Source organism: Xyrauchen texanus, chromosome 13 (genome assembly GCF_025860055.1).
Source record: "Xyrauchen texanus isolate HMW12.3.18 chromosome 13, RBS_HiC_50CHRs, whole genome shotgun sequence".
Classification (NCBI taxonomy): domain Eukaryota; kingdom Metazoa; phylum Chordata; class Actinopteri; order Cypriniformes; family Catostomidae; genus Xyrauchen; species Xyrauchen texanus.
This window is the reverse complement of record NC_068288.1, coordinates 17491005-17505599: the sequence shown is the minus strand read 5'-3', so window position 1 is coordinate 17505599 and position 14595 is coordinate 17491005. Positions and strand designations below refer to the sequence as shown.

At 40.3% G+C, this 14595-nt stretch overlaps 1 protein-coding gene across 4 annotated transcripts in view; it reads left to right on the top strand.

The window, feature by feature from the left end:
* septin9b (septin 9b) overlaps positions 1–14595 on the top strand; it is a 113061-nt gene that overhangs the window by 73120 nt on the left and 25346 nt on the right. The window contains exon 1 of one of the 4 annotated variants that reach the window (XM_052140656.1): positions 11814–11956. The exons of the other annotated variants lie outside the window; for them this stretch is intronic. The gene's annotated coding sequence lies outside the window, so the exon portion shown is untranslated. Of the gene's footprint in view, positions 1–11813; positions 11957–14595 lie in introns of those variants that run through there. 4 annotated transcript variants of the gene reach the window in all.

Below are 14595 nucleotides of genomic sequence, written 5' to 3'. Positions count from 1 at the left end.
TGTGGTCAAACTGCAAATACGAAGTCTAACTTCATGCATACTTTTCAGAACGGATTGGGATAAACTTGATTATTTATAAAGTTGAAATTAGTTTAATTTATAAAGCAGATCAATTCTTTGAGTCTCTTTGGAAACTCCCTTTTAAAATATAAGGCAGTGGTATCAGCATTAAGATAATGCAGTTATAACAAAGTTGACATTTAGAGTCTTAAGAATCACAAAATGTGCATAAAATGTGCAGGGACGCACTTCAGCAGTAGACCCTGTTTCCTGTTTGTCAGAACACTGACACATGCTAGTGAAAATATAGGCCACAGACTTTGCAAATTAGTGTATTCTTTGATCTCTCTGTGGAGTTCTATCCACATGTCATGCTTTAAGTCTAATCGCTCAAGATTATTCTAGAAAATCCTTGATATTGGTTATGAAATGGCATTTTACATTTCACTATTGTTAAATGTTAAACCACAACCACAAGGTGGATTCATATTTAGTTGAGTTAATTTATATTTAAAATCATTGATATTATGCTTTTGTCACTGCCCCCTTTCCTATTTATGCCTGACTCTATAGCTGTCTCTCATCAGATGTCACACAACAGCTGCTGGCAGCACATGCCCTAAGGGGCGGCAAGACAGTCATGCCATCAATGGCACAAATAATAGTTGGTATCTGTGTATTAAACCATAATTATCATGCCCACACAGTGTGATTCCTCCCACCCACCTGGCAAGCAGAATGACAGCCCTGTCCTGGCTCAGATATGAGTGCCCTACAGGATGGATTTGGCATACTCCCAACTAGAGGTGTGAATCTATTTGGCCTCACGATTCTATTCTATTATGATTCAAAGGGTAATGATTCGATTATAAATCTATTCTTGATGCATCACAATGCATATTGTCCTTCAATATCATTCTTTTTTCAGTTTCTTCAAAATAGTTTTTTTTAACTATCTATTTTTCCCTTCCAGCTTTTTATTTAACTGCTGTTTTAAAAATTTGAATGAGTCACATTACATAAACTGGCCTTTTACATTCATTATAAGCTGTGAACAAAACATGGAACATCTGCAAGATTAAATAAATGTTTCTATAGTTTAAAAGAGTATCTCAGTTTTTCAGATCCTTTATTTAGAACCTTTTTAGAAAAATCTCTTAAAAGCACAAAAACAAATATTGGTTCTCCATCAAAACACACTGAATACTGATTATATTATTATTTACATTTTGTTAAAGCATTGTAAATCATTTAATAGTATTTAATTATTATTTAAAATGAATCTATGCCATTCTATTCATTTTAAATAGAGATATGAGAGGATGAGAGATATATCTGCTTCTATGAGAGTGAAGCTGTCAGTGAATCTGCTCTTCACCTGCACAGGTGATAGTAAAGCAGTTAAAATAGCGCAGTTGTTGCTTCATAAATGTATCAGCTGTCCTGTATGCACTGTTCCCTATCAAAAGCTACACTTGATGCTGTGCTGATTTAGCGCTTTAGGAAAGTCTTTAGGAGTAACCAGCTGTGAAAATGTGTGCAACACATCAATGAAATTGACTTGAATTTATAGCCCCTGCCGGTGACATCATAAGGATGCGCCAGTACCAGGGGCTATAAATAGATGCGCCACAGGTGCATCGTCAGGTCTTTTGTCTTCAGACCATTCTGTGTGTGTTGTGCTTCTCAACCCTGTCAAAACGTTCTACTTTCCTCTGTTAGGAGTTCGAAGATAGTGCACAGAAAACCTTTCTCTTTAAAAAAAAAATGGATAATAAACAAAGCAAGCGGTGTTTTCCCGTGTTTACATTCTGAAACAGACACACACCAGTTTTGTTTTGTGTTTGGGGGAGGAGCATGCCACTGTTGCACTGGGGCGGTGCGGGTGCGAGCATTGCGATCTGTTTTCAGTCAAAATGCTTCGCACTTGTCTCGCTTCAGAGAGCCAGCGCCCACCCTTCCATCGTGGGGCTCTCATATGGATCTGGCCGAGGAGTAAGAGACGGGTCCGTCCCTATCGCTCCCTCTCTCCCCAGATCCAGCCAGTCCTTCTCGTGATCTTGAAGCGTGCTCCAAGATCTTCGGTTCACGAGGGGGACACTAAATCTCTTGAGTCTGTGGACTTCGAACTACCCACCTTTGAGCATTCCTCACACTATAATAAAGCGGTTGAGGAATTACTTGAGGTGGTTACTCGGGCGGTGGCCAGACTAGACAAGAGACCCACAAACACTCCAAGCAGGAGGACAGATTTCTGTCTGGTGGCCAAGGTAAGGGAATGCTAAATCAGTCCCTTCCTTTCTTTGATGACCTCCATGACGAGTTTTCTCATTCATGGTGGAAGGCTTATACTTCCCATGTCTTCGTGCCTTCGACATCGACATATTAGACTATCGTGGGTATTCCATGATGCCACAGGAAGAAGAGACATTTGTGGGTTATCTCTCGCCTGGCTCGGCATCGTCTCTAAAGAGACCTACTCTCCCCACAAAGCCATGCAGGACCACCTCTACGCTTGTGGGGAAAGCTTATCAGGTAGCAGGTCAGGCTGGTGCTGCCTTGCACACTATGGCAGTGTTGCAGGCGTACCAGGCTGACCTGTTGAAGGATCTGAGTGCCGGAAGTACGGTCGACTATGAGGCTTTCTCAGAGCTTCGTCGAGCCACGGATCTGTCTCTCCGGGTGACCAAACAGACGGCTCGCGACAATGGCCGGCCTATGGCTGCTTTGGTCAGCATGGAGAGACACTTATGGCTGAACATTTCGGGGATCAGAAACAAGGACAAAGTGTTCCTTCTTGATGCCCCGATTTCACCTTCTGGCTTGTTCGGTGACTCTATGAACAATGTCATCACAAGGTTCAAGGAGGCAAAGAGTCGTGAGGAAGCCTTCGGGCAATTCCTTCCTTGTAGAGACTGGGGACCGGCTTTTCGCCCTCAGCAGCCCCCAAAGTAAGACCTCAGGACCGTTATCTCCAGGAAGAGAAAGTCCTGACAGTCTTGCGCCCAGCCATGTGGAGGTAGCCCCCTTGGGATGGGTTGTGAGAGACATTCACCTGCACCTTCCCGATACCCCCGCGAAACCTCTCCATTCCCGCCGCCTCTGGTGTTTCGGGAGTTAGTGGTTTCCAGCTAAATGTTGTGTGTTCCGTTGCTTCCTGCCGTAGTCCTGGACACTGAGCACTCGACATCCCCTCAACAGGAAGTGTCAAAATTGATACCCATCTCGGAGAACCTGGCAGTGTGGAAGCTACTGCCGGGTGTTTCTATGTTGGTCTTAAGAACAGTAGGAAAATGTTACAGAATTAAATTTGTTCGCCGTCTTCCGCGTTTCAACGGAGTGGTTCCCACTACCGTGAAACCAGAACAAGCATGTCTACTATGGAAAGAACTGCAAAATCTCTTTGTCAAAGGGGCCATAGAACATGTTCCCCTTCCAGAGAGAGAGTCAGGTTACAACAGCAGATACTTCCTGGTTCCCTAGAAGGATGGGGGTTTGCGTCCGATTTGAGACCTTCGAAGCTTGAAACACTTAGTCAAGGCGTTCAAGTTCAAGATGCTAACCATCAAGACAGTCGTGTCTCAAATCAAACATCACGATTGGTTGGTTGCAATCAATCTCATGGACGCTTACTTTCATATCGAAATTCTGCACACAACACAGGAAGTTCCTGAGGTTCGCTTTCGGTGGCGAAAATTTCCAATATCGGGTTCTTCCATTCGGCCTAGCCTTATCACCCCGCACATTCATGAAGTGCACGGATGCAGCACTGGCTCCTTTGCGACTCCGGTGTATCCGCATTCTGAATTATATAGACGACTGGCTGATACTAGCACAGTCACAAGAACTGCCATTATGGCACAGGGATATATTCTTAGCTGGTTTCTCTGGGTTTGAGACTCAACGTCAGGAAAGGCGTTCTCTCTCCCACTCAGGGAACTACCTATCTGGGGATCGTATGGAATTCGATCATGATGCGGGCACAATTGTCTCCCGCTCGAATCGAGACCATTCAGAACACCCTGAGCGAAGTCAGGCTAGGCAAAAGTTGCACTGTTCATCAGTATCAACGAATACTAGGTCTCATGGCATCTGCATCCTCAGTGATTCTTTTGGGCCTTTTGCACATGAGACCATTTCAGTTGGGTCTCAAAGTCAGGGGATTTCATCCAAGGGCCAGTCCCCTAAGGCAGATAAGGGTACCCTTTCTATGTGGTTCAGACCCCGGTTCCTCACCTTGGGTCCCACTCTAGGTGCGTCTTGCCATCGCAAGTTGCTAACGACAGACGCCTGGGGGTTGGGGAGCAGTCTTAAGTGGTCATCCAGCACAAGGGGAATTGGAGGGCCATCAACTCGATTAGCACATCAACTGTCTCAAGTTGATGGCTGTATTTCTGGCCCTGAAATACTTCCTCCAGTATCTGTGAGGCTGCCATGTCCTGGTGTGGGTGGACAACACAGCAGTAGTCTCTTACATAAACCATCAAGGAGGTCTACGTTCACGCCAGCTGAACAGAAAAGATTATCCTTTGGGCCCAGGCCAAGCTCCTGTCAATCAGTGCAGTTTATATCCCTGGATGACTGAATGTGGGAACAGATTTACTGTCCAGACAGAAAATACCAAAGGGGGAGTGGAAACGCCACCCAGAGGTAGTGAAACAAATATGGTTGAGATTTTACATAGCGGAAGTGGACCTCTTCGCCTCCCAACAGACAGCGCAATACCCCTTCTACTTCTCTCTGAGTCACCCAGCCCCCCTGGGTCTGGACAAGATGGCGCATACATGGCATAGAATGCGCCTGTATGCGTTTCCTCCAGCTTCTCTGCTCCCGGGAGTCCTGGCCAAAGTTTGCCAGCAAGGGTCCTGGCTCTTACTGATAGCGCCGCGTTGGCCGAACTTTGGCGATTCCGGACAGGAGGGACCTTCTTTCTCAGGCGCAGGGGGCGATATTTCATCCCAAGCCCGATCTGTGGAACCTTCATGTTTGGCCCCTGAAGTGTACCAACTGAGGGACACCGGGCTTTCACCTGAAGTCATCGAGACCATTCTGAGCACTAGGGCTCCCTTTACTAGAAGTTATGCCAATAAATGGGGTGTATTTGAAAGATGGTGCACTGCACATAATGCAGATCCAGTTAACTGCCAGATTACTTCAGTTCTGGATATTCTGCAGGAAAAATTATCAGCAGGTACATGCCCCGCCACTCTCAGGGTTTATGTGGCCGCTCTATCGGCTTGCCATGCCTAGATTGACGAGATGCCATTGGAGAAACATCCTCTGCTCACTTGCTGCGTTCGTGTAGCCATGCGATTGAGACCTCCTGCTAGCACCAGGATCCCTTTAAGGGACTTATAAATAGTCCTTAAGGGTCTGGTTGAGACCCCCTTTGAACCTCTAGAGTCAGCATCTGATAAACTAATGACTCTCAAGATGTGGTTACTTCTGTGATAAGTAATCGCCTGTGATTACTAGGCGATTACTTCTCTAAAATGAATTGGGGATTTGCTGGCTCTGTCTGTCTTGCCATCCTGCTTAGATTTTGCCCCAGGAAAGGCTAAAGCAATATTGCACCCTCATCCTGACTACCTGCCTAAGATTGCTTTCTCGGCCATACATCCGGTCACTCTTGAAGCCTTCTGTTCCCCAGTGTTTACAACACCAGATCAGGAGAGACTTCACGGACTGTGTCCAGTCTGTACCTTTCAGGCTTACATCCACCGCACTAGCCAATGGCATAAGTCAGGGCAACTATTCATTTTTCATGGGGGCCGTAACAAGGGTGCGGCCGCCACCAAGCAAACGATGTCACATTGGGTGAGGGATGCTATCAAGATTCGACAGTAGGTATCAGGGCTCACTCAACCAGGGGGGCCTGAAAAAGCAAAATGAGATGCTGCGCTTCATTGCCGCACTGAGGATTCCCCAGGACTGCTCTTCAGACAAAATACCTGACAATGCATCTGTGGCGCATCATCCCCTGGTACTGGCGCATCCTGATGATGTCTCCGGCAGAGGCTATATATTCTTGTCAATTTCATTGACGTGTTGCACACATATTCACATCTGGTCACACCTAAAGACGTCCCCAAAGCGCAAACTCAGCACAGCATCTTGTTCTGATTTTTCAGGGAACAGGGGTTACAGTTAAGTAACCCAAGACGTTCTATCTGTTTGCTCTGCGAGTAGAAGATAAAACCTTTATCATTTGTCCTGACAAAGGAGTGACCGGCAATGACAAAAGCCAATGAAATGGAGAGTGCGCAACAGTAGAGAAAGGTATCGGGGGCAACTCTCCCATTGCTATGTGCATGGGTTTGTGAAAGAATTTCGAGATCGTAGTTTCATTCGGGCACAATTGGTCATGTGTTTGATACAGCTGGTCTGCAAACAGTTGTGTTAGTGCACTTAACTTTAGTGTATGGACTTAACTCACGTCTTTGTTTCCACATCTGTCTTTGGCATGCACCACTGCTCTGCCGTGATTTAAAACTCTGAACTGAACTTTTGAGAATCGATTCAGAATCGTTTGAGTATGAATAGCGATGCATCACTGAAATGATTTATTCCAACAGCTCTGCTCTCAACATATTTATATGGTAGTTTTTCCTCTTCTCAAGGCTGTTTCTTTACATGTATCAATACACAATACTTACACAATAAACAATCTTCATACTTGAAGGTGCACTTAGCAATTTTTCTTCATTTGAAAGTTTTACCCCTGAAGAATGGAATCGTATTTTAGATTTTTTTTTATTATTATTTACACTCACATTGGATGAAGACTACAGTCATATCAGTAGCCTAGTAAAAGTGATTACTTGCTCATTTATTTTACATGGAGCAGGTTGCCTGATGGGGGCCGCCATGTTGAGATCACACAACCAGCCAAATACTACTTTATCTCTCTAACTCTCAGTGGTGGTCCGTGAGGGAATTTTCTGGGGAGGCTGATATGTAAAATCAATGGGTTTTAATTAGGGCTGTCAATCGATAAAATTTTTGAATCGAATGAATTACATGGTGTCCCGATTAATTAATTGCATATACAAATATTTGCTGAGAAAGCCCCTCATATAACAATAATTATATATATAATGCTGAAATAATGGTACATAGTTATCTTTAAATATTTATATATATATATATATATATATATATATATATATATATATATATACACTGTATATATATATACACTGTATATATAAATAAAAAAATATTCAGATAATTAAAATGCATTACATTCTTGTGGCAGAAGAGTTCATCATTAATAAGACAATACAAAAAGTGCCTTTAGAATACAATGTATTGTTTACTACCATATTATTGAACATATTCCAATCATTGGCATACAGTTCACAGCAATCCATTTCACAAGTGAATTTGTCAATCACTTCGAGATGTATTATGAGGGCTTGTTTAAGGACCCGTCAATGAACAGCTGCATCAGACATGCTTGTGTAGCGTCTTGGATGTGTTGCGTCATAAACATAAACTGTTTAGGTCACTGTCTCAAGTTAAATATAGTTTAATACTTAGAACACATATTGAGATCCCTTAGTTTGGATTTGCGTTCCATCAAGTGTTTTGAACGCAAGGGTGTTTGTATTGTTCTGCTGCTCAAGCGTGTTTTTCATCACCATATAAACATTGCCACGCAGCTGAAGTTTCACTTACTGTCCTCTGGAGTTAACAGGTGGTACTACAAGCTTGCATTTCTCAGGAATCTTCCATATTACGGTCCGGGAGCATTGCGATTAATTTGACTAAAAATAACACGTTAAAAAAATCAACAGCCCTAGTTTTAATATGATGTTTTATTATCACTTGTTTCTTGCTAGTATTTATGCTACCGTACACAGATTATCTCTCCTTGATATCTTAAATTGTTGATGTGTAATAATATGTCTGATCACCAGCACAACACAACACTTGTCAAAGTTTTTTTTTTTTTTTTTTCCAAACGCAGTTAGATGGAAGCAGATGACGTTGCTGAATGATTTGAATATCCATTTTCATTAGTCAGTTTACAGTTGAGAGGGGCAATAATTTCTATTCATACATTGATTAAAACTCACCTGAACTGCATAAAAATGATAAATAAAAATACTATATCAGTAGATAAATTGATAAAACACAGCATTTAATTTTATCACGTTTGCTGTTGCGTCATAAAGAATCATAAATAATTCATGAACATGCACCTGTGGAACGGTCATTAAGACACTAACAGCTTACAGACAGTAGACAATTAAGGTCAGTTATAAAAAGTTAGGACACTAAAGAGACCTTTCTACTGACTCTGAAAAACACCAAAAGAAAGATGCCCAGAGTCCCTGCTCATCTGCGTGAACAGGCCTTAGTCATGCTGCATGGAGGCATGAGGACTGCAAATGTGGCTAGGGCAATAAATTGCAATGTCCATACTGTGAGATGCCTATGACAGCACTGATCATCCTCGCAGTGGCAGACCTCATGTAACAATACCTGCATCCGAATATCTCACCCGCGGGACAGGTACAGGATGGCAACCACAACTGCCGAGTTACACCAGGAATGCACAATCCCTACATCAGTGCTGAGACTGTCCGCAATAGGCTGAGAGAGGCTGGACTGAGGGCTTGTTGGCCTGTTATAAGGCAGGTCACCGGCAACAATGTTGCCTATGGGCACAAACCCACCTTCGCTGGACCAGACAGGACTGGCAAAAAGTGCTCTTCACTGACGAGTCGTGGTTTTGTTTCACCAGGGGTGATGGTCAGACTCTGTTTTATCTTCGAAGGAATGCACGTTACACTGAGGCCTGTACTCTGGAGCGGGATTGATTTGGAGGTGGAGGGTCCGTCATGGTCTGGAGTGGTGTGTCACAGCATCATCGGACTGAACTTGTTGTCATTGCAGGCAACCTCAATGCTGGGCATTACAGGGAAGACATCTTCCTTCCTGCAGGCTCATCCTGTCATGACCCTCCAGCATGACAATGCCACCAGCCATACTGCTCGTTCTGTGCATGATTTCCTGCAAGACAAAAATGTCAGTGTTCTGCCATGGTCAACAAAGAATCCGGATCTCAATCCCATTGAGCACGTCTGGGACCTGTTGGATCGGATGGTGAGGGCTAGGGCCCTTTCACCCAGAAATGTCCGGGAACTTGCAAGTGCCTTGTTGGAAGAGTGGAGTAACATCTCCCAGTAAGAATGGGCAAATCTGGTGCAGTACATGAGGAGGATGCACTACTTAATGAAGCTGGTGGCCACACCAGATACTGAATGTTACTTTTGATTTTGAACCCCCTTTGGTTCAGGGATACATTATTCCATTTCTGTTAGTCACATGTCTGTAAAACTTGTTCAGTTTATGTCTTAGTTATTGAATCTTTTTATGCTCATACAAATATTTACACATGTTAAGTTTGCTGAAAATAAAAGCAGATGAAAGAGAGAGGACGTTTCTTTTTTTGCTGAGTTTATATGTACGTATGTACAAATACATATCTGTTATAAAGAGGTAGGATGTGTTTTATAAATATAAATAGACTACGCTGTGTATTGCACATAATTATTGCTCAATGTGGCAGTTTTAACTATTCATGAAATGGATAGCCTGAAGGTAAAATCTTTTCTCATGCTTGATGGTTCTTGTGCTCAGTGCTCTGTAGCATCGACCAGAAGGCAACAGTTCAAAAAGGTATTCGGCAGGGTGAGTGGGGTCCAGAGATATTTTTCCAGTCCTTTTCCTCACTCTGGAAGTGTACAGTTCTTGAAGGGAGGGTAGGGAGCAACCAATATTCTTCTCAGCCGTCTGAACTGTCCTTTGTAGACTTCTGATGTCCGATTTCATTGCTGAACCAAACCAGGCAGTTATTGAAGTGCAGAGGACAGATTTTATGCACTATAGATTCAAAAGAACTGGCTCCTATGAAAAATTAATTTGGGAATCAAACTATACCAGAAGCGTGTATGTTTCCTGCTGTAGATTCAAAAGAGCCATCTGGAGACTTGTTCGATCGGGAATCAAATACACTGTTAGAGCTGTGTGTTTAACGCTGTAGAGTCAGTAGAGGGAAGCGCTACTGTAGAAATGTGCTGCTGGAAACACTGTCAGAGTACTTCAAGACTGTGTTTCAGCTGCATCGGCAGAAATTGCACTCTGGAGAACCATTAACAGAACCGAAAGTCAAAGATCATACGATTCCGGTATTTTTTTAAAGAATGGAACTGGAGTGAGGTGAATTATAGGACAATTATTTTAAGATTAGCTGGTATAAATAGACAAAGTGAAAAATAAGATCAAAGTGTTTAGTATGAGAGGCCACAGTCACAATCACATTGGTGACCAGTGACTGGAAAATGTGTTTATAATTTGAATAATGAATTAGACATGCACATTGAAATGAATTAGCTCACAGCATGTTTATTTTGCTAATTCCCAGCTCCACACTGAAACAAATAGTTCACCCAAAAATGAAAATTATCTCATCATTTACTCATCCTCATGCCAGCCCAGATGTATATGACTTTCTTCTGCTGAACACAAAAATATATCTTTAAAAATATCTTTGCTCTAAAAATCACATAAATTAAACATAAAAGTAATCAATATGTCTCCATTGTTTAAATCCATATCTTCAGAATCAATTTAATAGGTGTGGGTGAGGAACAGATACAAATTTAAGTATTTTTTTATTCTAAATCTCCACTTTAACTTTTACATCGAAAGTCACATGTGGTGCAAGTTTAGTTTCACTTTTCACCCACACCTATTATATTGCTTATATTAGGATATGGTATGAGGGTGAGTAAATTATAAGAGATTTTTCATTTTTGGGTAAACTATCCCTTTAAAGGAGTTGTTCACTCAAAAACAAAATTCTGTAATAATTTACTTGGTTGTTTCAAACCCTTATAACTTTGCTTCCTCTATGGTACCCAAATTAGATGTTAGACATGATGTTAGTTTCAGTCACTATTCAGTTTCTTGGTGTGGAAAGGAAATGTTGCCTGTTCTGTTTTGTTAATAATACTGGATACCTTTAATTGTTAATTACATTTTTGTTTGCTTTTGTATAATAAACTGTGTTGGATTTCCACTTGATGTCTAATGTCAAATCTGGGTCCTGAAGCAGCCCATTAGAGTAGCAATGCTCTAGGTAATGCATGTATCTCATAACTGTCTGTAGTTGCCTGATAGTGATCTGGGGTGATGGTTCAGGCCCGTGCCACTCTCTGTTTTCTGTCATGTAGCATCTGTCAAGTACTGTGTGTAACTCACTGACAGGAAATAAGTTACAGACTGAGGAAGTGTTTTCTCAATGCTGTGATACACTTATACACATTTTGTTCTATGATTGATTGATAGTTATTCTTATAATAAAAAATATATAATGTTTGTATCATAAAAAAGATGAGAAAAAAATTATGATTCCTCTAAACAAGAAGTTTTAAAACACGTAATAGTAATAGTGTTTTATCAAATGCTAAATGCTATTAAACAGTTAATGAAATGCACCGTGGGTGTACAGGTTAAGAATGTCACAGATTGGGATTTCATGGCAGCACCTCAGGCATCTGATGAAGCAATAATATTTTTCATATCTGTTATGTTTGTACATACCTGTACATTCTTTGCTGTTCAGTAAATTCTCTGCATTAGAATTTGCATACACTGTGTTATGTGTGTTAATGTGTGTTCATTTATTTATTTATGAGAACTTTTAGCTGTGCTTCTGTTCTTTGGTAAAGGTTTTGTGCAAGTGTCTAGACACTATGGGTAGAGGAAGCCACATGTTGTCGTTATAAAGGAAAGCATAGCTATCTTGTCCCTTCCCACTCTCACATAGTGAGTTGTGTGTCACTCTCTCTCAGACACACACACATACTACTAAACACAACTTTTAAGCTATAGATTCATCAAATTCATCAGCTTTGCAGACAAAATATCCTTTCTCTTCCAGGTAAGGTTGTGGTTTGATTTTGATTTTTGAATTTCTTTGGTGAAGTCAATGATCAGGTAATCATTTGAGGAGAATTTACCTACAAGGTTACTGTGAGTTTGAGGAACAAATTAAGAGCTTGATAAAAAGTGATTTTCATTGTCTTTGTAGCTGTCATGTGGATCACGGGTGTAACAATGGTGATCTAGAAAATAAATGTTGGACTTTGATGTATAGAATGTGTTTCATTAATCTGAGATAACTGTTTTTAATATTGTGGGTTTTCCACTACATTATTTCCATGTGTTCTGACATCCGGGCACACTTCAGAAACAAACTAAGACATTATTCATTACCTGGTGTTGAACATTTGGCTTAACTTTATTGAAACCAAGAATCGGGTTCATTTTCAAATTAAATACCATCACACAAGTCAGAGGTACAGATTTACTATTTAATAGCTAAACAAATGTCATGTGAACATTGCTATTTGGTTTGGTTGACCCACATGTAGTGGACCATTAAACCCCTGGATAAACCTCATTTACCATTTTATTTCAACTAAGTGTCTGCAAAATATGTGTCAAAATAAAATAAAATTATGAAATGTTCATTTTAACTTTCAGAGTGACAATGAATCATCCCTGTCAAATTGAAAACTTAAATGTAATAAAATATTTGACACTCCATTTTCATTACAATCTTGAGGGAAGACAATATTAAAATGAATAGGCAAATGTGGAAAAAAACATTGCAAATAACATTTTTACAAAGCATTTTCTTAAAAGTTATCAGTGACAGAGTTAAAATGCAAATTTTGAGTGTTTATTTTTTATTTTATCTTTTATTTTTCAATCTTTATTTTCAAAGTCAATATGTAATTTATATGGAAATGAGTGAGTGGAGCTTAAGAGAGGTCTTTCAGTACATTGGGTATCAGACTAGGGGGCGCTGAGATGTTGCAAGGGAGATACAGTATATGCAGGGCTGAGAGGGTTTCTTTTGAAATGTATTCCACTACAGATTACAGAATACATGCTGTAAAATGTAATTTGTAATGTATTCCATAAATTTCTCAAGGCCAGTAACGTATTCTAAATACTTTGGATTACTTTTAGATTTTTTTCACTTGTTTTGACTACAGTAAGTACACATATTAAAAATATATACACATATACTCAGCGTTGGGGACTAACGGAATGCATGTAATGGGCAGAGGTGGGAGTAAATCACTAAATGCAAGTCTCAAGTCAAGTCCAAGTGTTAACATTGCAAGTCAAAGTCAAGTCAAGTCATTCTGTTGTAAGGGTCAAGTCAAGTCAAGTCAAGTCATTCTGTTGTAAGGGTCAAGTCCAAGTCAAGTCATTCTGTTGTAAGGGTCAAGTCATGTCAAGTCAAGTCGCAACTTAGTCATCAAGTCATACCAAGTCGCACACAGGCTAGTTATACACATTTTTTTAACTCTGGGACTTCTATTACTTATTTGGACACAGAGGGCTGATGGGTTACAAAAATAAATAAATTAACTTGTGTAATAAATAAAATATCATTAAGAAGCACTTTAAATGCTCTAAAATAAAAATAAATTAAATGAACACAAGTAAACAAGAATTAATAAACCTTTTCCCATCTTGTGCTAGCCCTGCATATAGTTATTTTGCTGTGATGTCCCCTATGAAAGTGTAAACTAAACAAAAACATTAAAAGTTTCAATTTAATCCAATTAGGCCAACGTGAACACGCTTAAAAAGAACTAAGATCATTTCTATCTATGAATACCCTGATGTATCTGTGTAAACATGGACTGAACATTGTCACATGCCCCCATCTCAACATATAGTAATAATACCTATACTGTCATCTCAATTTTGGCCTTGAGGTACTCTTCATATCTAAAAGAAAAGAAAAGCACCTATTACTTTATGTAATAGACACATTTTAAACATTAGGCTAGAGTAATTATAAACATAATCTTAAAAAAAAAAAACTAAAAAGATATTTTTCTAAATATCCAGGTGATTTGATCCCATAACACAAAATATTATATGGAAATTTTAAGAAAACAAATCTAATCATTTAAATGATTTAAACCTGACTATTGTTTAATACGTGGGTCATTATAACTGACGTTCTCAACTACTTTCTATATTACTTTCTCCCGCCCGCAATTATGTTTTGTCCCGCTCCCGCCCGCAAAAAGACATTTTTTCTGTACCTCCAAATACTTTCAAGTTAGCCTACGTGTCGCCACCATACACATCAGCATAGATGCTCCTGATAAATTATTTGTTATTAAAGCATTAACACACAAACCACTGTTATAACATAAAAGCAAGCAGGCTACTGCGTGCATGGTTTGGCATGACTTGATAATTCCTAAAAAGCTGACATCAGTTCATCGTGATCTCACACATCTCTGTTATTATCAATGAAGCTTTCATAATACATACACTTTGTTTGTTATAATTAGAGGATTTGCCAGCATACAGAATTCAGCACTGAACAAAAAGTCTGTTTTGAAAGGTGAGGGAAGTCTATCGTAAATGCTTCTGATTGGCCATTGCGTTCAAGAAATCAACACATATGTCTGTGATTGGCTACATCGCTCAACGCTGCAAACATGTTATTTTATTCTCCCTCAACCCGCACACACAGAGTGA